This window comes from Vipera berus, assembly GCF_964194415.1.
Source record: "Vipera berus genome assembly, chromosome: 4".
NCBI lineage: Eukaryota > Metazoa > Chordata > Lepidosauria > Squamata > Viperidae > Vipera > Vipera berus.
Genome location: NC_138206.1, coordinates 58204006 through 58226125, shown reverse-complemented (window position 1 = coordinate 58226125; position 22120 = coordinate 58204006). Strand labels below are relative to the sequence as shown.

Below are 22120 nucleotides of genomic sequence, written 5' to 3'. Positions count from 1 at the left end.
GCTGCATATCTTTGTTACTTGGCAACTGGTATAAGAAACTTGTACATACAAATGTAGTATTTTGTGAAAAGTGGACTTTAGATTATGGATGGGCAATGTTTTTTTTCTCCTTTGGGGGTCTATATTCCCTTAAGGATGATGAATTAGTGAGCATCCCAAGATATTCTTTTTCTTTCTCATAGGTCTTTCTTTTTCTGGTATACTCTTCTTATTTCTCTCAAGCAGCAAGAAAGATGGGCTATTCTACATCATCACTGTTTCTACTCCTTGTCTTTTAAAAAGAGTTTAATGCAACATGTGATCAGAATGTCTACTGACATCAAGACACTGCTGTGGGAATTGCAAAACTGCCAAGCCACTATACTGCATTAGTAAGCTCTTATGAAATAGTGCTTGGGAAGTGAGTGAAGGAAGAACATCTACTAATGAATAAACATCTTGTCCACAGGCTGAGCAAAATTACAGCATTACAATGTCCATTTGATGTGACCTCAAATACACTACTGAACCATAATAAATTGGCTCAGCTATCAAACACAACCAGCTTGGAAACCAGGCATGTCTGGAGGTGATGCAGAGCCTTCATGTTGAAGTGCCACAGAGTTCTGAATTTCTTGCAGAGGGTTGAAGTTAGGCTGTGAGAGTAATACAGACTTAGAATCTCAAGCTGTATAAATGACAGCAGAAATCAGTTAAACTCTGAGAGTTTAAAGAGAGTTTAAAGAGTCGACTAATATATGGATTCAGAAAAGCTTTAAAGAGGGGTAAGTCAACTCTTTGCATATTACTTGTGAGAAATCCTGGAGAATTGCCAGTCAGCCTGAAGACTGAAGAACTACGGATTTCCTTATCAAATAGAGTGAAAAAGAGGATCGAGTTGGTCTAACATTTCTGCCTAAAGTCAGTAAGCAATGAATATATGAAACAGTGTATGGATATATATGGGTACGGGTAAGGGCGTATGTATTGTGTCTGTGTCTGTATACATAACATGGTTTATTGGAAAAGCCCTCATTGACTGAAATTGCCCAATTTGATAAACCATAAACCACAGTATATTTATCACTTTTGTAGATCAGTATGCACTTGAATCTCATTGAAAAAGCTGCAGTTATGAATGCGTTGTATGGATGTGAAAGTCCAACATGGCTCACAAACTAAGAACAACTGTAATTGCTCCCCATATAACTAAAAGGTAAAGGTAAAGGTTCCCCCGCACATGCGTGCTAGTCGTTTCCGACTCTAGGGGCCGGTGCTCATCTCCGTTTCAAAGCCGAAGAGCCAGCGCTTGTCCGAGGACGTCTCCGTGGTCATGTGGCCGGCATGACTGGATGCCAAAGGCGCACGGAACGCTGTTACCTTCCCACCGTAGTGGTCCCTATTTTTCTACTTGCATTTTTACGTGCTTTCGAACTGCTATCATCCCCCAAAACAACCAAAGCAACAAAGTCTGATTAGATTGCAAGTCTAAGATGTCTTAAGGTACTAATTACTTAAAGGGGATTGACAGGGCACGTCACTGTTCATTTTCCTTGCACACCTTCCCCAACCATAGTTTAAGATTTGTTAGTATTTAAAACAGACATATCTAAGGGCTGGACTTCTGCATCTTAAACAGCTTTAGATACTTCAAAACTGTTCTGTCAGCCACTGCTATCTACTTTTATGCAACTGCAGGCAACCTGCGCAGTCAAAATGAATTTCTTCATTCTGATCTTTTAGCTCCTCCCAGCAGCTCTTTTTAGAAGCTTCACTTTCTGGGCATCCATATAAATAGAGATCTTTCTAGCTGGACTTGCACAGCTACTCAGGAAGAATAGCTGCTGTGGAACAAACTCGGCTGCACAAATTACCTGAAGCTTACCAAGGTAATGTTAGTTTTCATAGCACAGTTAAGGATTTGGCTGAATGAACTTTCCATTACCATTCTAAAAGAAAAATGAGAAATGCCAACAATGAATATTACGAATACTTTTTTCTTCTCTTTCTACTTACAAGCTAGAAAAAGGTTGAGCAAAGAATGATGTTGATGGTTCCATCTTCCCTTACTCTGCAGTATAACATCATTGTAAATCACATTAGAACTGTTAAGCTGAAGGCTGTATAGAAATGTTTCAAATAAATGGAATGAACTTGTGCAGGAGGTACAAGTTGAATGGGCATGTTGTGATCAGTAACCTATTTGGGAGATTAAAGGAACATGTGTTCAACCTTCCAATTGTGCTTGCCAGCCCTCTCCCCCATATATCTTGGCTGTATACATTTACTTGGGAATGTATCCCATTTACATCATGTGGCTTTACTTCTGAGTAAACATTATATATTTAAGTAGACTTAAATGCAACCTGCTATGTAAGTGATCTTGACATGAGTGAGAAAAAATGCTACGCAAAGTAATGAAATTCTTTCAGTGTAGATTCATCAATAATGTACTGTATTAAAATCTTAACACACCGAATCTTTTTGTTTTGGTATAGAGTGATGAATCTTGAATTCACCTTTTGCCTTCTGGTAGGCTGCTGCTTTTTCCAGAACATCAACTGCTACCATATAAAACCAGACTGTTCTACTCTAGACTGCCGAGCCTGTCCTAAATATCACAAAGCTGTGACTGTCAAACACGAATGCTGTCCTCGTTGCATCCCTCAGTGTTTGTGTCCTGCCTTTCTGGTGGATGAGTGCATTGACCAAGGCTATAAAGATAAGATTCTTCTCTTGGAACAATCTGTGTATACTGACTTTAAGAGCCTTGGTGGAGCAGTGGGCTAATGCCTCCTTAAGTAACACCAGCTGCCTGCAAGTAGTGCAGGTTCGCATCCCACCAGGCTCAAGGTTGACTCAGCCTTCCATCCTTCCGAGGTAGGTAAAATGAGGACCCAGATTGTTGGGGGCAATTAAGCTGACTTTGTAATAATGCCACTTGGGGGGGGGGCGAAAGCCCTAATAAGCAGGCATATACATAGAATGAAGGCTACTGCTAAGCTTGTAAGCCGCCCTGAGTCTTCGGAGAAGGGCGGGATATAAATGGAATTAAAATAAAATTAAAAAAAAAACTTTCATACCAGGGTGTGTACCTGTAAATCAGTCCAGAACATCATATGCCATTCAATTTGCCCCAAAATTCCTCCAGAATGCAAGCATATAGAAAGACCTTTGGATGGTTGTCCGTTCTGTGCTTGATCCACAGGAAATTGCTATGGTATACTTGCTGATAATACTATTACGGAAAAGTGTAAGATTTGTAAGTGTCCACCAGAAGGTGGAAAGTTACAGTATACTTTCAAATGTTAGGTAGACATATGAGCATAGTAAGTACAAGCTCAGAATATTTAGGCATGTGGAGATTCATGTGTTGAAGTAATAAACTTGATCTCTTGAAAACTGCTGTGTTTTGTGTAAGTCTTTTCTTTGTTACCTTTCAAATATGTTGGATTTCAACTGCCATAATCCTTCCCTGCCACAGAGTAACTTATTTGAGGGTGACATGCTAGAAAGACTTCTCTTCACTATAGTCAGCATTTTTTCTACATAGCAGGAAAAACTAAAAGGGCCTTCTTTATTAGCATTCTTAAGTGAACCCAACTCTGATAATAGAAAGACCAGCTTGCACAGTGATGCACGATCCAGACATTGTCCAGATGGCTATGGCATGGTGTTCACAGTACAGAAATCAGCATAAGTCTGCATAAAATAGTCCAGTGATGAAATAACTCATCATGGTCACAGAGAATAAAACTCAGGTTTAAAAGATATGTTCCAGTGAAATTGCACCTTCACCTAAAAAAAAAGGCTTAGAGAATCATGTGAGAAATTTTAGAAAAACAGAGGATGAGAGATTTTAAGTGCAAGTTTTCAATTCAGTTAGCAGGAAAATCTATGTTAGGAAACCCTGGTATAGTCTTTTTCTAGATACCATGCTGTATTCTCCACTAATTCAAGATGTGAATGTCATTTTATTGAGGACAGAACAGGAAGATATTAGACACAGCTGAATATTTGATTTGTTATTGGTGAATTAAAATACGTAGAAAGGGGACTATCATTGCAAATTGAAAAATAAATTAGGAGTTACTATATTATGTATATTATGATTTTAATCAGTCCAATGAAGTGGCAACAATTCTAGCACTTAGCTAAACCTAGCCAAACTGTGTTATATTTTTTTATAAAGTATCCAATATCAGCACAATTGGAAGCAATTGTAATTTATGAGGGGAAAAGTTGTTTTTAATTGTTGTATCAAGTTCAGCCACCTTTGTTAATGCTGATTTGTGTTTTTATTGTATAAAAGAATTCCAGGTATACATTTCTAGTTGCTTAATTCACCATTTAGGACTGTGCATTGAAAAAAATACTGAAATTCCAGTGAGATTTGAGATCTCAAATTCTCTCATCCTTTTGAAAAAGCCAGTTGATAGCATTTTTGTTTATAAAATGTGTGCATATGCATACATTCACGCATACATATAGGGTAGCTGTTTCGCATATTTTTTTCTTTGAGAGAGGTGGCATATGGTGCTTATTAAATACAAAGAAAAGGTTTTGAAATAAAGATGAACAACCCTGTTTTTATTTCCTGAAACACTAACTACAATTTGAACATGCTTTCTGCATAAAAATTGTCTCTGTAATAAATGACATCATCTTACCCCTTTTCTATAGTAATATAAAATGATTTAGAAGATAACTGTTAAGTAATATTCAACAAAAAGGGTGAGACTTTTTGAATTTCCAAGGCATCACTTCTTATGATGAAGGACCCCATTTTCTGAAAAATGGCCTTAACTGTTGTCTATTATTATTAACAGCTACTAGATGTCTTCAGGTTCAAGAGAGGGATAGTATACAGGTAATACAATTAATTTAGTAACCGTTCAAAATTACAACGGCACTAAAAGTGACTTATAATCGTTTTTCACACTTACAACTGTTGCAACATTCCTATGGTCACATGATCAAAATTCAGATGCACTTTTAACATTTTTAACATCTTACTAAAGTGACTCTTATAAAGCTTCTAATTGGTCAGAACAAGAAAACAAGCCTAGGATTTATTATATATTATATGGGTGGCATACATATCTGATTTATGATAAAAATGTTGATAGGACTTTTAAATCCCACATTTTAAGAAGTGCGATATTGCGTGATTGGAAAAAGTATTATTACAAGCTAAATTATAAAATACCAATTTGGGGGATTCCTGGACACACAATAGAGGGGATATCTATGGGTGTGAATTTGGATGTGATTTCTTACAAGCAACTACTTAGATTGGAAGGGAGCGACTGGCAATTAAGGTCGCTTGCTGAGCTAAAACAAGAAAATATTGTACAATCCTGGTTTCAGTACACTCAATTGCAAGCCAGGTGGAAATTAGACCAGAAGGTTGGTTTGACGCTGATGGATGAAAATTTGGTAAAACAGATTAAAGATCAAACACGAGCGCACATAAAAAGAATTTATAATGCCTTAATAGAATTAGATTCGGAAACGGAATTGGTCAAAGATTGCATGGTGAAATGGGCTCAAAGTATTCAAGAGCCGATCCCATTGGATGTGTGGGAGGTAATTTGGGTTAGAAATGTGAAATTTACTCAAGCCCAAAATTTAAGAGAAAACTTCTACAAAATGTTCTATAGATGGCATTTGGACCCCAAGAAGCTGTCTTGCATGTATCCTAATCTACAGCCCAAATGTTGGAGATGTGGTAGTTTGGATGCTACCTACTTTCATATTTGGTGGACTTGTAGAAACATTAAAGCTTTTTGGATCAAAATTTGGTGGAACATGCAAAAGATTTTTAAGAGAAAGATAAAGTTTACCCCACAATTATTTTTACTGGGTGTTATTACAGATGGTGACATTAAAGAAATTAATTTGATGTTGAACCTCATAACAGCAGCGAGGTTATTGGTAGGCTAATATTGGAAGGACAGCCTGCCGACTATAGAAGAATGGACGCTTAAGGTGTCCAACTTAGCAGAAATGGCTAAGATCTCGGCTTACTTGAAGGATCACTCACAAGAACGATACACTTCAGTTTGGAGAAGATGGATAGACTATATTCAGAAAAAGTATGAGACCAAAAAGTTCCATTTAGCCTATGAATAAGATTGCTATAATTTAAGTCTTTTTTAAATATTATTATTAGTTACAATAATGTATATATCATATGGTATTGTTGTTGTATTAGTATAAATTGGATACTTGTAGTTTGTTTGTAATGATGTTATAGATGGGTTAAAGTGCATTGTGTATTTGGTTCTTTACATATTTGGTTAATGTTAGATAGATTATGATTATTTTGTATTTGTAACCCTGTATTCAGCTTTGGGAAGTGGGGGAGGGGGAGGGGCTCTGGGGCGGGTTGGGAAGGGGATAATATTGTAACCTCAATAAATTTTTTCAAAAATAAAAAAATAAGAAAATTTCATGGAATGAAAACAATTGTCATGAACTATTCTCCACAGATCACCTTTATAGCTACAGTTGCCTATCCAATTTTTACACACACACACAAACACACACACACACATTTTTTTGGCCAGTTAATGCTGGATTCCAGGAAGCAAATCTGTGCCTTTCAGAAACAACTATGCAGTTCTTCTACAGAACTCAGAATAGTAGCTTCTCACGTTTCATGGAAAACTTCTTTCAAAACTGACAAGACTTTCAGAAAGTTTTGTGTATCTGGTGCCTAAAACAGCAACTTGGTTTCCATTAATAAAAACTGAGGAGCTGAGTTTCCGGTGATGTCAGCTGAAAACAGACTCAGGGAAATGTCTCTCTCCTCCCTGGGTCCGAATTCTACCAGCTGGTGGGTCCAAATGGACTGAATGCTACCCCGTAGAGGCAGCCCCCAAAGGATGAATGTTTGAGGACTGCGGCTAGGCGGTAGCCGGACCGCTGGTCCCAACAGAGCCCCTGCAACTGGCAGGAAGAAAGGCGGATCGTATTTCATACGACCCGCCATTGCCAGCTACTCAGCGGAGACAAAGGCTCCTAATCTGCATGCAAATAGTCAAGGTGGGTGAGAAATTTCCTTCTACTCTCTTTACAAGCCAAGACCCTTAGCTATTAGCACTCTTTCAGCCTTTGGAAGCGAAGCCCTTAGTCGAGAGAGGTGGGTGGAATTTTCTTTTATCCCCCCCTTCCAATGTACAAGCGGCGGTTTAAGCTTCCGGCAAAATGAAAACACTATTTTATCACAAGGATGTTTTTGGCTAGAAGCTTGGGAAAGCTTTTCTTTCTATAAAACTGGGCGTTTGTGTGAAAGCCACCATAACTTTCACCTCTTATTTTTAGTTTTTTTTCCTTTTAATTTTTAATTCTTTTTAAACTTGAAAGGTTTTTTTCCTGTCTCCCTTTTTTCTATTTTCCCTGCAAAGGGTGGGACTGGACAGATAATCCCATCTACTGGTGAAACTTGAAAATTTCATCCACCCTCTCTGAACGGTCTTATCTTACACTGAAATATGATTGTCTGCCCAGACATTGCCTTGAAGATCCTTGGAAACTTTGTTTTCGAAAGAAAAAAGGACTCCCTTTGGTCTTTCTGACCTGTTGATTTTGAAGATTACTGTTTAAACAAGTCTGTCCTTGAAGCTATTTGACTCCCTTGGATTATAAGTACACAGAGATTAGGAATTCCTGTTACCTGCTTCTGAATACAACTTTTTGGATTATAACTTGGACACTTTTACCTATTTTTATTGCATTTGACCTATTCTTATCACTTACTTTTACTATATTTTTATTGATAATTTTTGTTTTTCTATTCTTACCTCTTTTTACTAGTAGCCTCTTGTGGGCGTTCTTTTTATTTTGTATTTTTGGAGCATCTTTTCCTTTTGCTCCACTATTTTTCAACATACTTATTTGGATCCCTCTATTCTTATTTTTTTTAAAAAAAGGGATGCGGTGGCTCAGTGGGTTAGGACGCTGAGCTTGTCGATCAGAAGGTTGGCAGTTTGGCAGGTGAAATCCTGAGTGCCGCGTAACAGAGTGAGTGCCTGTTACTCGTCCCAGCTTCTGCCAACCTAGCAGTTCGAAAGCACGTAAAAATGCAAGTAGAAAAATAGGGACCACTACGGTGGGAAGGTAACAGCGTTCCGTGCGCCTTTGGCGTCTAGTCATGCCGGCCACATGACCACGGAGACGTCCTCGGACAAGCGCTGGCTCTTCGGCTTTGAAACGGAGATGAGCACCGGCCCCTAGAGTCGGAAACGACTAGCACGCATGTGCGGGGGAACCTTTACCTTACCTTATTCTTATTTTTTATTATTATCACTGTTTTTACTTTTGCTCTTTTCTTCTCTCTTTTCTTTTTTTCCTTCTTGTTCACCTGCTACTTTTTTGGGACTTTTATTTTTTTGTTCCCTTTACTTTTTACTACCTTTACTATTTTTGATGGTTCGTCTCTCCCAATTATTAGGAGCTCCCTGGATTACAAAACTTAGCCATTGGGCGAAGATACCACATGATTTAAAGGAAAAGATGAGTATTTCTAATTTATCCAAACTTGGAAAAAAGGCTTTTCTGCTCCTGCCTCAACTTCTGCAAGCCCAGTCTACCAGAAATCAATAATCACAGTGTTACAACAGAAGACCGATACCCAACAGACTGGGCAGACCATAATCCAATAAAAATGACCTGGAAAGGAACCAAGAAGAAACCTAGATGGTCCCTAAATAAATTGATATTGAAGGAAAAAGAATTTCTACAACCAATGACAAAGGAAATGGAATTTTCTTCAAAATAAATAAGAAGGAAGAAACATCACTCCAAAATGTTGGGACACTGCTAAAGCATATTTTAGAGGCTTGGCTATAAGTATATGGCTAAGAAGAATAAAGAAAAGAAACAACTACAACTAAACTTGAGGGAGGAACTCAGAAGACTAGAATCAGAACTACAAACAGATCCAGATAAAGTTTCACTCAAGGAACAAATGGAAATAATAAAGCATAGGTTAAATCTAGCTGAGATGGAACTAATGGCTCAACAGATCAAATGCGCTAAACAGAATTGCTTTGAAAATGCAAATATGGTTAGCATATAGATTGAAAAAAGAAAAAAAAAGAAAATGATAAAGAAATTACAAGATACAAATGGAGAAATACAGTTTCAAAATGATGCAATGAAAAAAATTGTTAAAGAATATTATGAGACACTTTACAAGGCAAAGGAAATCCCCAAGGAAAAAATACAGCAATATTTAAAAAAAGCAAATTTACCAAAAATTCCCCAGAACATCCGAAATATATTGAATGAACCAATATCAATGATGGAAATTACAGAAGCTATAAAAAGGCAAAAAAAAATGATAAGACCCCGGGGCCAGACGGACTACCTGCAGAATTTTATACTGCCTTACAAGATATCTTAACTCCAACTTTGAAAGAGCTTTGCAATGAAGTTCTCCTGGAAACCAAAATACCAAAGACATGGACTGAAGCTAATATTACTTTAATACCTAAGGAAGATACAGACTTGACGCATATAAAAAATTATAGACCAATCTCATTACTCAATGTGGACTATAAAATCTTTGCTTCAATAATGGCAGAAAGAATTAAGAAATTCTTGAGTGAATTTATACAAATTGATCAAATCAGCTTTCTACCTAAAAGACAGATTAAAAAATAATTTAAGAAGAATCCTGGATGTCCTATGAAGCCCATCCAGGGAAACAGATGGCTCTGATATTTCTTGATGCACAAAAAGCATTTAATAATCTTAATTGGCAATTTATGTTCCAGCAACTTGCAGAAATGGACTTTGGGGAAAACTTTATGAATGCAATTCATGATAAACAGACTGCTAGAATAATTGTAAATGGAGACTCTACAGAAAATTTAAATATTAAAAAGGGCACAAGACAGGGATGTCCTTTATCCCCACTACTATTTATACTAACTCTGGAAATATTGAACAGAAATATTAGACAAGACTCTGAGATTAAAGGACTTGAGATAAAGGGTGAAAAATATAAATTACAATCATTTGCAGATGACTTGGTTTTTATATTGGAAGCACCTTTGGAAACGAGCATGAAATTTCTGGATACAATAGAACAATATGGTGATGTAGCAGGTTTGATAATAAATAGAGAAAAAACTAAAGTTTTGACAAAGAACTTAACAGAAAAACAGAAAACGCAACTTGAAAAAAACAAACCTTTAAATAGTCAAAAAAGTTAAGTATTTGGGAATCTACTTAACAGCAAGATGTGCAACAATAAAAGGATAACTACGTAAAATTACTAAAAACAAATAAAACTGGACTTAGAAAACTGGAAAAATCTTCAACTTTCAATGCTGGGGAGAATAGCTACAATTAAAACGAACATTTTACCGAAAATACTTTTTCTATTTCAAACCATTCCCATAAAATTAGAACAAGCTTTCTTTGATGAACTGAACACCATAATATTGAAATTTATTTGGCAAGGGAAAAAAGTACGAATTAAAGTGAAAATATTACAGGACGTTAGAGAAAGTGGAGGATTGGGACTCCCAGATTGGAAGTTATATTTTGTTGTTAGTTGCGAAGTCGTGTCCAACCCATCACAACCCTATGGACAATGTTCCTCCAGGCCTTCCTGTCCTCTACCATCTTCTGGAGTCCATTTAAGCTCACGCCTACTGCTTCAGTGACTCCATCCAGCCACCTCATTCTCTGTCGTCCCCTTCTTCTATTGCCCTCAATCTTTCCCAGCATTAGGCTCTTCTCCAGTGAGTCCTTCCTTCTCATTAGGTGGCCAAAGTATTTGAGTTTTAGCTTCAGGATCTGGCCTTCTAAAGAGTAGTCAGGGTTGATCTCCTCTAGGACTGACCGGTTTGATCACCTTGCAGTCCAAGGGACTCGCAGAAGTCTTCTCCAGCACCATAGTTCAAAGGCTTCAATTCTTTGGCGCTCAGCCTTTCTTATGGTCCAGCTTTCACTGCCATACATTGCAACTGGGAAGACCATAGCCTTGACTATACGGTCTTTTGTTGACAGGGTGATGTCTCTGCTTTTTAGTGTACTGTCTAGATTTGCCATGGCTTTCCTCCCCAGGAGCAAGCGTCTTTTAATTTCTTGGCTACAGTCCCCATCTGCAGTGATCTTGGAGCCCAGGAAAATAAAATCTGTCACTACCTCCACTTCTTCCCCATCTATTTGCCAGGAATTGAGAGGGCCAGATGCCATGATCTTGGTTTTCTTAATGTTTAGTTTCAACCCAACTTTTGCACTCTCCTTCTTCACTCGCAACAAGAGGCTCTTTAGTTCCTCTTCACTTTCTGCCATTAGAGTGGTATCATCTGCATATCTTAGGTTGTTGATGTTTCTTCCGGCAACCTTAATTCCAACTTTTGATTCATCTAGCCCTGCCTTTCTCATGATGTGCTCTGCATATAAGTTAAATAGGCAAGGCGACAGTATACAGCCTTGCCGGACTCCTTTCCCAATTTTGAACCAATCAGTGGTTCCGTGTCCAGTTCTCACTGTTGCTTCTTGGCCCGCATATAGGTTTCTCAAGAGACAAATAAGATGGTCTGGTATGCCCATCTCTTTAAGGACTTGCCACAGTTTGTTATGATCCACACAATCAAAGGCTTTAGCATAGTCAATGAAGCAGAAGTAGATGTTTTTCTGGAACTCTCTAGCTTTCTCCATGATCCAGCGTATGTTAGCAATTTGATCTCTAGTTCCTCTGCCTCTTCGAAATCCTGCCTGTACTTATGGTAGTTCTCGATCCACATACTGCTGGAGTCTAGCTTGTAGAATTTTAAGCATAACTTTATTAGCATGAGAAATGAGTGCAATGGTGCGATAGTTTGAACATTCTTTGGCACTGCCTTTCTTTGGAATTGGAATGTAAACTGATCTTTTCCAATCCTGTGGCCACTGTTGAGTTTTCCAAATTTGCTGGCAAATTGAGTGTAGCACTTTTACTGCATCGTCTTTTAAGATTTTGAATAGCTCAGCTGGAATACTGTCACCTCCACTAGCTTTGTTGTTGCTCAGCTTTTCTAAGGCCCACTTCACTTCACATTCTAGGATGTCTGGCTCGAGGTCAGTGACCACCTCATTGTGATTGTCAGGGACGTTAAGCTCATTCTTGTATATTTCTTCTGTGTAATTTTGCCACCTCTTCTTAATCTCTTCTGCCTCTGTTAGGTCCCTGCCATTTTGGTCCTTTATCATGCCCATCTTTGCATTAAACGTGCCCTTCATTTCTCCAATTTTCTTGAAAAGATCTCTGGTCCTCCCTATTCTATTGTTTTCTTCTATTTCTTTGCATTGTTCATTTAAGAAGGCATTCTTATCTCTTCTAGCTATTCTTTGGAATTCTGCATTTAATTGGGCATATCTTTCTTTTTCTCCCTTGCCTTTCACTTCCCTCCTTTCCTCAGCTATTTGCAAAGCTTCCTCAGACAGCCATTTTGCTTTCTTGCATTTCTTTTTCTTTGGGATGGTTTTAGTTGCTACCTCTTGTACAATGTTGCGAACCTCTGTCCATAGTTCTTCAGGCACTCTGTCTATCAGATCTAATTCCTTAAATCTATTTGTCACCTCTACTGTATATTCAACAGGGATATGATTTAATTCATACCTGACTGGCCTAGCGCTTTTCCCTACTTTCTTTAAGCCTAAACTTTGCAACAAGAAGCTCATGGTCTGAGCCACAGTCAGCTCCTGGTCTTGTTTTTACTGACTGTATAGAGCTTCTCCATCTTTGGCTGCAGAGCATATAGTCAATCTGATTTCTGTGTTGACCGTCTGGTGATGTCCATGTGTAAAGCCGTCTCTTGGGTTGTTGGAAAAGAGTGTTTGCTATGACCATCGTATTCTTGACAAAATTCTATCAGCCTGTGCCTTGCTTCATTTTGTACTCCAAGGCCAAACTTGCCTGTTATTCCGGTTATCTTTTGGCTTCCTACTTTAGCATTCCAATCCCCCATGACGATAAGGACATCATTTTTGGGTGTTAGTTCTATAAGGTGCTGTAGGGCTTCATAGAACCGGTCAATTTCATCCTCTTCAGCACCGATGGTTGGGGCATAGACTTGGACTACTGTGATATTGAATGGTTTGCCTTGGATTCGAACTGAGATCATTCTATCATTTTGAGGATTGTATCCCAGTATTGCTTTTCCTACTCTTTCATTGACTATGAAGGCTACTCCATTTCTTCTGAGGGATTCTTGCCAGCAGTAGAATACCTGATGGTCATCTGAATTAAATTCACCCATTCCTGTCCATTTTAGTTCGCTGATACCTAAGATGTCGATGTTTAGTCTTGTCATCTCTTGTTTGACCACATCCAGCTTTTCTTGATTCATGGATCTTACATTCCAGGTTCCTATGGAGAAAAAAATCTTTACAGCATCGGACTTTCCTTTCACCACCAGATATATCCACAGCTGAGCGTCCTTTCGGCTTTGGCCCAGTCGCTTCATTCTTTCTGGCGCTACTAGTACTAGCCCTCTGCTCTTCCCCAGTAGCATATTGGACGCCTTCCAACCTGAGGGGCTCATCTTCCAGCGTTATATTGTTTTGCCTTTTGGTACTGTCCATAGGGTTTTCATGGCAAAGATACTAGAATGATTTGCCATTTCCTTCTCCAGTGGATCACGTTTTGTCAGAACTCTCTGCTATGTCCTTTCCGTCTTGGGTGGCCCTGCACGGCATAGCTCATAGCTTCATTGAATTACGCAAGCCCCTTCGCCACGACAAGGCAGTAATCCATGAAGGGGGGAAGTTATATTACCAAGCAGCTATTCTAATGTGGATTAAAGAATGGATAACACTCAGAGATAAAAGACTATTATACCTAGAGGGGCATGACCTGCAGATCGGCTGGCATGCCTTCCTATGGTATGGGAAGAGTAAAGCGCATAGATATTTTTAGAACCACATCATAAGAAACACAGTTCTCTTAGAATGGGAAAAATAAAGGGAAAAAACGTATATTAAGATACCTGAATGGCTTTCAACAGTGGAAGCTTTTGCTTACCCAAACTTAATTAATTATGATAAACTTGTAACATATAAGGACTTAGTGGATAATGAAGGAGAATTGAAATCTAGACAAGACCTACAACAACAAGATATTGATCTAGCATGGTGGCCATATTTACAAATTCAAACAAGATATGAAAAAGACCTGAAAACAACAGGGCTCTACAACAAACAGACAGAACTCGATCATATATTGTTAAAAACAGATGAGAAGCTGATTAAAAAAACTTTACAGATTTCTGCTTAATTTAAAGATGGAGGAAGAACAAGTTAAAGAAACAATGATAATTTGGGCAAAAAATGTTGGTCATACTACAGAACTTGAAGAATGGGAAAAGTTATGGGACAGAAATATTAGATTAACTAAAGCTGTATCATATAAAGAAAATGTGTATAAAATGTTTTATAGATGGCACATGACACCAGTGAGTAGCGAAAATGTTTAAAAATACTCCAAATGTTTGTTGGAAATGCAGCCAAAGACCAGGTACTTATTATCATCTCTGGTGGACATGTTCTAAAGCTAAAAGGTTCTGGCTTAAGATACATTTATGGCTGGAGAAGATGGTTAAAAAAACAAATAGAATTTAAACCAGAATTGTTTTTGTTAGGAATGATAGATCCCAAAAGAGACTGGGTATTTAATATTACCTGTATTAACAGCAGCGAGAATTATGTATGCCCAATATTGGAAAAATGAAAATTTACCAACTGAAGAAGTGCTAATTAAGAAAATATTAGACTGTGCAGAATTGGATAGATTAGAGATTAAAGAAAAAGAGCATTTAGTCTATTATAGAACTTGGAATAAATTTTATCAATGGCTAGATAAACGAATTAGAAAGGAATGTGACATTTATTTTTGACCTTATTCTACTAAGAAAAATATCATAGATTGAAAATTTAACATTGTTTACTATAATTTGCTATAACTATTACTATTATTAATCATTATTTTTACTATTTCTATTGATATATATCTACCCAGACAATATGCTATTTGCCAAATATTGAATGTTATTGGGGGAAACCCCAACCCTTCCCCCAGCTTTCCCGCTATCCCAACACTAAACCCTAGTCCTTCATTTTCCTCCAACCTTATAAAAACCAATAAAATTTACAGGGGAAAAAACTGGGGGTCTGATGGTCTATTGCTTCCATTAATTTATCCTTATGGGAATTGTGGAAGGAACCTATAAATCATAAGTGTTGTTTAAAATAGAAACTAACTTAAAAGTGTAGAGTAATGAAATGCTTCTAATGGTCTTTAAAAGGTATTTTCTAAAAAGGAGTTTCAAAATTTGATATCCCTATCATTTTTATTTAAGAAAATACTTTGAAAATTGTCTTTCAACCTACTTGTGTTCAATTAATGTGTAGTTTTCTTTCTTTAGCCAATAAAAAAAATAATAAAATTTATTTTTTTGGCCTTGAATATTGTCAATAATCAGAACAGTTGCAATTTGAAAAATTCTCCGTAGTTTAAAAATACCTCTTGTTTCACTGCAATTAATTTTGAAAACCAAAGCAATATTGATAGTTGCATTATACAGAACCCACAATAGGGAAATACTAAATATGATCAAAACAATGAATGTTTATCAAGAAAAATCTTCAACTTTCAATGCTGGGGAGAATAGCTACAATTAAAACGAACATTTTACCGAAAATACTTTTTCTATTTCAAACCATTCCCATAAAATTAGAACAAGCTTTCTTTGATGAACTGAACACCATAATATTGAAATTTATTTGGCAAGGGAAAAAAGTACGAATTAAAGTGAAAATATTACAGGACGTTAGAGAAAGTGGAGGATTGGGACTCCCAGATTGGAAGTTATATTTTGTTGTTAGTTGCGAAGTCGTGTCCAACCCATCACAACCCTATGGACAATGTTCCTCCAGGCCTTCCTGTCCTCTACCATCTTCTGGAGTCCATTTAAGCTCACGCCTACTGCTTCAGTGACTCCATCCAGCCACCTCATTCTCTGTCGTCCCCTTCTTCTATTGCCCTCAATCTTTCCCAGCATTAGGCTCTTCTCCAGTGAGTCCTTCCTTCTCATTAGGTGGCCAAAGTATTTGAGTTTTAGCTTCAGGATCTGGCCTTCTAAAGAGTAGTCAGGGTTGATCTCCTCTAGGACTGACCGGTTTGATCACCTTGCAGTCCAAGGGACTCGCAGAAGTCTTCTCCAGCACCATAGTTCAAAGGCTTCAATTCTTTGGCGCTCAGCCTTTCTTATGGTCCAGCTTTCACTGCCATACATTGCAACTGGGAAGACCATAGCCTTGACTATACGGTCTTTTGTTGACAGGGTGATGTCTCTGCTTTTTAGTGTACTGTCTAGATTTGCCATGGCTTTCCTCCCCAGGAGCAAGCGTCTTTTAATTTCTTGGCTACAGTCCCCATCTGCAGTGATCTTGGAGCCCAGGAAAATAAAATCTGTCACTACCTCCACTTCTTCCCCATCTATTTGCCAGGAATTGAGAGGGCCAGATGCCATGATCTTGGTTTTCTTAATGTTTAGTTTCAACCCAACTTTTGCACTCTCCTTCTTCACTCGCAACAAGAGGCTCTTTAGTTCCTCTTCACTTTCTGCCATTAGAGTGGTATCATCTGCATATCTTAGGTTGTTGATGTTTCTTCCGGCAACCTTAATTCCAACTTTTGATTCATCTAGCCCTGCCTTTCTCATGATGTGCTCTGCATATAAGTTAAATAGGCAAGGCGACAGTATACAGCCTTGCCGGACTCCTTTCCCAATTTTGAACCAATCAGTGGTTCCGTGTCCAGTTCTCACTGTTGCTTCTTGGCCCGCATATAGGTTTCTCAAGAGACAAATAAGATGGTCTGGTATGCCCATCTCTTTAAGGACTTGCCACAGTTTGTTATGATCCACACAATCAAAGGCTTTAGCATAGTCAATGAAGCAGAAGTAGATGTTTTTCTGGAACTCTCTAGCTTTCTCCATGATCCAGCGTATGTTAGCAATTTGATCTCTAGTTCCTCTGCCTCTTCGAAATCCTGCCTGTACTTATGGTAGTTCTCGATCCACATACTGCTGGAGTCTAGCTTGTAGAATTTTAAGCATAACTTTATTAGCATGAGAAATGAGTGCAATGGTGCGATAGTTTGAACATTCTTTGGCACTGCCTTTCTTTGGAATTGGAATGTAAACTGATCTTTTCCAATCCTGTGGCCACTGTTGAGTTTTCCAAATTTGCTGGCAAATTGAGTGTAGCACTTTTACTGCATCGTCTTTTAAGATTTTGAATAGCTCAGCTGGAATACTGTCACCTCCACTAGCTTTGTTGTTGCTCAGCTTTTCTAAGGCCCACTTCACTTCACATTCTAGGATGTCTGGCTCGAGGTCAGTGACCACCTCATTGTGATTGTCAGGGACGTTAAGCTCATTCTTGTATATTTCTTCTGTGTAATTTTGCCACCTCTTCTTAATCTCTTCTGCCTCTGTTAGGTCCCTGCCATTTTGGTCCTTTATCATGCCCATCTTTGCATTAAACGTGCCCTTCATTTCTCCAATTTTCTTGAAAAGATCTCTGGTCCTCCCTATTCTATTGTTTTCTTCTATTTCTTTGCATTGTTCATTTAAGAAGGCATTCTTATCTCTTCTAGCTATTCTTTGGAATTCTGCATTTAATTGGGCATATCTTTCTTTTTCTCCCTTGCCTTTCACTTCCCTCCTTTCCTCAGCTATTTGCAAAGCTTCCTCAGACAGCCATTTTGCTTTCTTGCATTTCTTTTTCTTTGGGATGGTTTTAGTTGCTACCTCTTGTACAATGTTGCGAACCTCTGTCCATAGTTCTTCAGGCACTCTGTCTATCAGATCTAATTCCTTAAATCTATTTGTCACCTCTACTGTATATTCAACAGGGATATGATTTAATTCATACCTGACTGGCCTAGCGCTTTTCCCTACTTTCTTTAAGCCTAAACTTTGCAACAAGAAGCTCATGGTCTGAGCCACAGTCAGCTCCTGGTCTTGTTTTTACTGACTGTATAGAGCTTCTCCATCTTTGGCTGCAGAGCATATAGTCAATCTGATTTCTGTGTTGACCGTCTGGTGATGTCCATGTGTAAAGCCGTCTCTTGGGTTGTTGGAAAAGAGTGTTTGCTATGACCATCGTATTCTTGACAAAATTCTATCAGCCTGTGCCTTGCTTCATTTTGTACTCCAAGGCCAAACTTGCCTGTTATTCCGGTTATCTTTTGGCTTCCTACTTTAGCATTCCAATCCCCCATGACGATAAGGACATCATTTTTGGGTGTTAGTTCTATAAGGTGCTGTAGGGCTTCATAGAACCGGTCAATTTCATCCTCTTCAGCACCGATGGTTGGGGCATAGACTTGGACTACTGTGATATTGAATGGTTTGCCTTGGATTCGAACTGAGATCATTCTATCATTTTGAGGATTGTATCCCAGTATTGCTTTTCCTACTCTTTCATTGACTATGAAGGCTACTCCATTTCTTCTGAGGGATTCTTGCCAGCAGTAGAATACCTGATGGTCATCTGAATTAAATTCACCCATTCCTGTCCATTTTAGTTCGCTGATACCTAAGATGTCGATGTTTAGTCTTGTCATCTCTTGTTTGACCACATCCAGCTTTTCTTGATTCATGGATCTTACATTCCAGGTTCCTATGGAGAAAAAAATCTTTACAGCATCGGACTTTCCTTTCACCACCAGATATATCCACAGCTGAGCGTCCTTTCGGCTTTGGCCCAGTCGCTTCATTCTTTCTGGCGCTACTAGTACTAGCCCTCTGCTCTTCCCCAGTAGCATATTGGACGCCTTCCAACCTGAGGGGCTCATCTTCCAGCGTTATATTGTTTTGCCTTTTGGTACTGTCCATAGGGTTTTCATGGCAAAGATACTAGAATGATTTGCCATTTCCTTCTCCAGTGGATCACGTTTTGTCAGAACTCTCTGCTATGTCCTTTCCGTCTTGGGTGGCCCTGCACGGCATAGCTCATAGCTTCATTGAATTACGCAAGCCCCTTCGCCACGACAAGGCAGTAATCCATGAAGGGGGGAAGTTATATTACCAAGCAGCTATTCTAATGTGGATTAAAGAATGGATAACACTCAGAGATAAAAGACTATTATACCTAGAGGGGCATGACCTGCAGATCGGCTGGCATGCCTTCCTATGGTATGGGAAGAGTAAAGCGCATAGATATTTTTAGAACCACATCATAAGAAACACAGTTCTCTTAGAATGGGAAAAATAAAGGGAAAAAACGTATATTAAGATACCTGAATGGCTTTCAACAGTGGAAGCTTTTGCTTACCCAAACTTAATTAATTATGATAAACTTGTAACATATAAGGACTTAGTGGATAATGAAGGAGAATTGAAATCTAGACAAGACCTACAACAACAAGATATTGATCTAGCATGGTGGCCATATTTACAAATTCAAACAAGATATGAAAAAGACCTGAAAACAACAGGGCTCTACAACAAACAGACAGAACTCGATCATATATTGTTAAAAACAGATGAGAAGCTGATTAAAAAAACTTTACAGATTTCTGCTTAATTTAAAGATGGAGGAAGAACAAGTTAAAGAAACAATGATAATTTGGGCAAAAAATGTTGGTCATACTACAGAACTTGAAGAATGGGAAAAGTTATGGGACAGAAATATTAGATTAACTAAAGCTGTATCATATAAAGAAAATGTGTATAAAATGTTTTATAGATGGCACATGACACCAGTGAGTAGCGAAAATGTTTAAAAATACTCCAAATGTTTGTTGGAAATGCAGCCAAAGACCAGGTACTTATTATCATCTCTGGTGGACATGTTCTAAAGCTAAAAGGTTCTGGCTTAAGATACATTTATGGCTGGAGAAGATGGTTAAAAAAACAAATAGAATTTAAACCAGAATTGTTTTTGTTAGGAATGATAGATCCCAAAAGAGACTGGGTATTTAATATTACCTGTATTAACAGCAGCGAGAATTATGTATGCCCAATATTGGAAAAATGAAAATTTACCAACTGAAGAAGTGCTAATTAAGAAAATATTAGACTGTGCAGAATTGGATAGATTAACTTTAGAGATTAAAGAAAAAGAGCATTTAGTCTATTATAGAACTTGGAATAAATTTTATCAATGGCTAGATAAACGAATTAGAAAGGAATGTGACATTTATTTTTGACCTTATTCTACTAAGAAAAATATCATAGATTGAAAATTTAACATTGTTTACTATAATTTGCTATAACTATTACTATTATTAATCATTATTTTTACTATTTCTATTGATATATATCTACCCAGACAATATGCTATTTGCCAAATATTGAATGTTATTGGGGGAAACCCCAACCCTTCCCCCAGCTTTCCCGCTATCCCAACACTAAACCCTAGTCCTTCATTTTCCTCCAACCTTATAAAAACCAATAAAATTTACAGGGAAAAAAACTGGGGGTCTGATGGTCTATTGCTTCCATTAATTTATCCTTATGGGAATTGTGGAAGGAACCTATAAATCATAAGTGTTGTTTAAAATAGAAACTAACTTAAAAGTGTAGAGTAATGAAATGCTTCTAATGGTCTTTAAAAGGTATTTTCTAAAAAGGAGTTTCAAAATTTGATATCCCTATCATTTTTATTTAAGAAAATACTTTGAAAATTGTCTTTCAACCTACTTGTGTTCAATTAATGTGTAGTTTTCTTTCTTTAGCCAATAAAAAAAATAATAAAATTTATTTTTTTGGCCTTGAATATTGTCAATAATCAGAACAGTTGCAATTTGAAAAATTCTCCGTAGTTTAAAAATACCTCTTGTTTCACTGCAATTAATTTTGAAAACCAAAGCAATATTGATAGTTGCATTATACAGAACCCACAATAGGGAAATACTAAATATGATCAAAACAATGAATGTTTATCAAGATAATTTGATAGTTTGCTTTTAAACACAAGGTAGAGAACATAGGTGTTTTGAATTCAGAGAGTTCACGTAAAAATATTGATGAATCATTCTCTAGCCCATTTCCAAATATATCATTAAAAGTAAAACCAAATTTTCAAATTTAGATTTCAGAAACTATCAAATATTCATGCCCCTGCTGAAAATACAACCTTTTACAAATAATAGAACTGGAAAAGACAATACTGTATATTTTAAAGCAAACGCTCCATTGTTATCTCGGACTAATTAGAATCCACTTATTTAATACTTCAGATGATGGACTTGAAAATCCAATGCCCTATTTTTCGCATCTGTCATGCCAATACTCGAAAATGTATCCCAGCATTTGATTATGCTACTGGTACAAATATTTCTAATGGTACATGTTTACACTACATGTTGCCAACAAAAATAGGGACTTCAACCAAAAGAAGTTGGATGCGTGCCCTGGATTGAATTAGCAGTGAAGGCTTTTCTTAATTTAAAAGATTAAAAAGCCTATAAAAGTATTTGGATGAAAAAGTGGCAGGAAATACCACTGCTATAGGCTACTAGGGAAGGGAAAAACATGCTGGAAGAAGGTAATTGAACCACTGTGATATTGTTGCATGAAAGCTGATGGACATGTTTGTGAAATCACCAGAATCAAGCTCAATTAAAAGGAGACTTTATCTCACCTTATTTGTATTAAAGCTGCAGAATACAGTACATAACATCTGAGATGCAGTAAAGTGGGGGGGAAATTACAGATAACCCAGAAGAAAATATCTGCACTGTCAACTGATGTGAAGTATGTGTACTGTTAAGAGTTTTTAAAACTGTAATACTGTGCATTTTTATTCACCTGAATATCACTGTTCAGCAGTCTTCCCCAAATTGGTGCTCTTTGTTGGGATTGCAACTTACAGAATTTCCAGCCATCATAGTTTAAATGCTGTTGTCTTGGATTTCTGGGGATTAAAAGACCCAAAACATCTAAAAAGCATCAGGTTGAGAAAAGCTACTCTTGTGAGACAGCATTCAATATGGAATATAATTTGAATGGTAGTTTGTGTGAAATAATAAAGTGCTGACCAGTATCCAGCTTCCCATTAAGGAATAAGCCTTAATGTATTACTATGAATTGTACCATTACGGGATAGCAGAGAACCACAGGAC

At 37.5% G+C, this 22120-nt stretch overlaps 1 long non-coding RNA gene across 1 annotated transcript; it reads left to right on the top strand.

Moving 5' to 3' along the window:
* The first annotated feature begins 1808 nt into the window (after nucleotides 1-1808).
* Nucleotides 1809-3381, top strand: LOC308668111. The gene is made up of 2 exons (XR_014026444.1): nucleotides 1809-1868; nucleotides 2478-3381. It is a non-coding gene; the product is annotated as an uncharacterized lncRNA (long non-coding RNA).
* Nucleotides 3382-22120: the final 18739 nt, after the last annotated feature.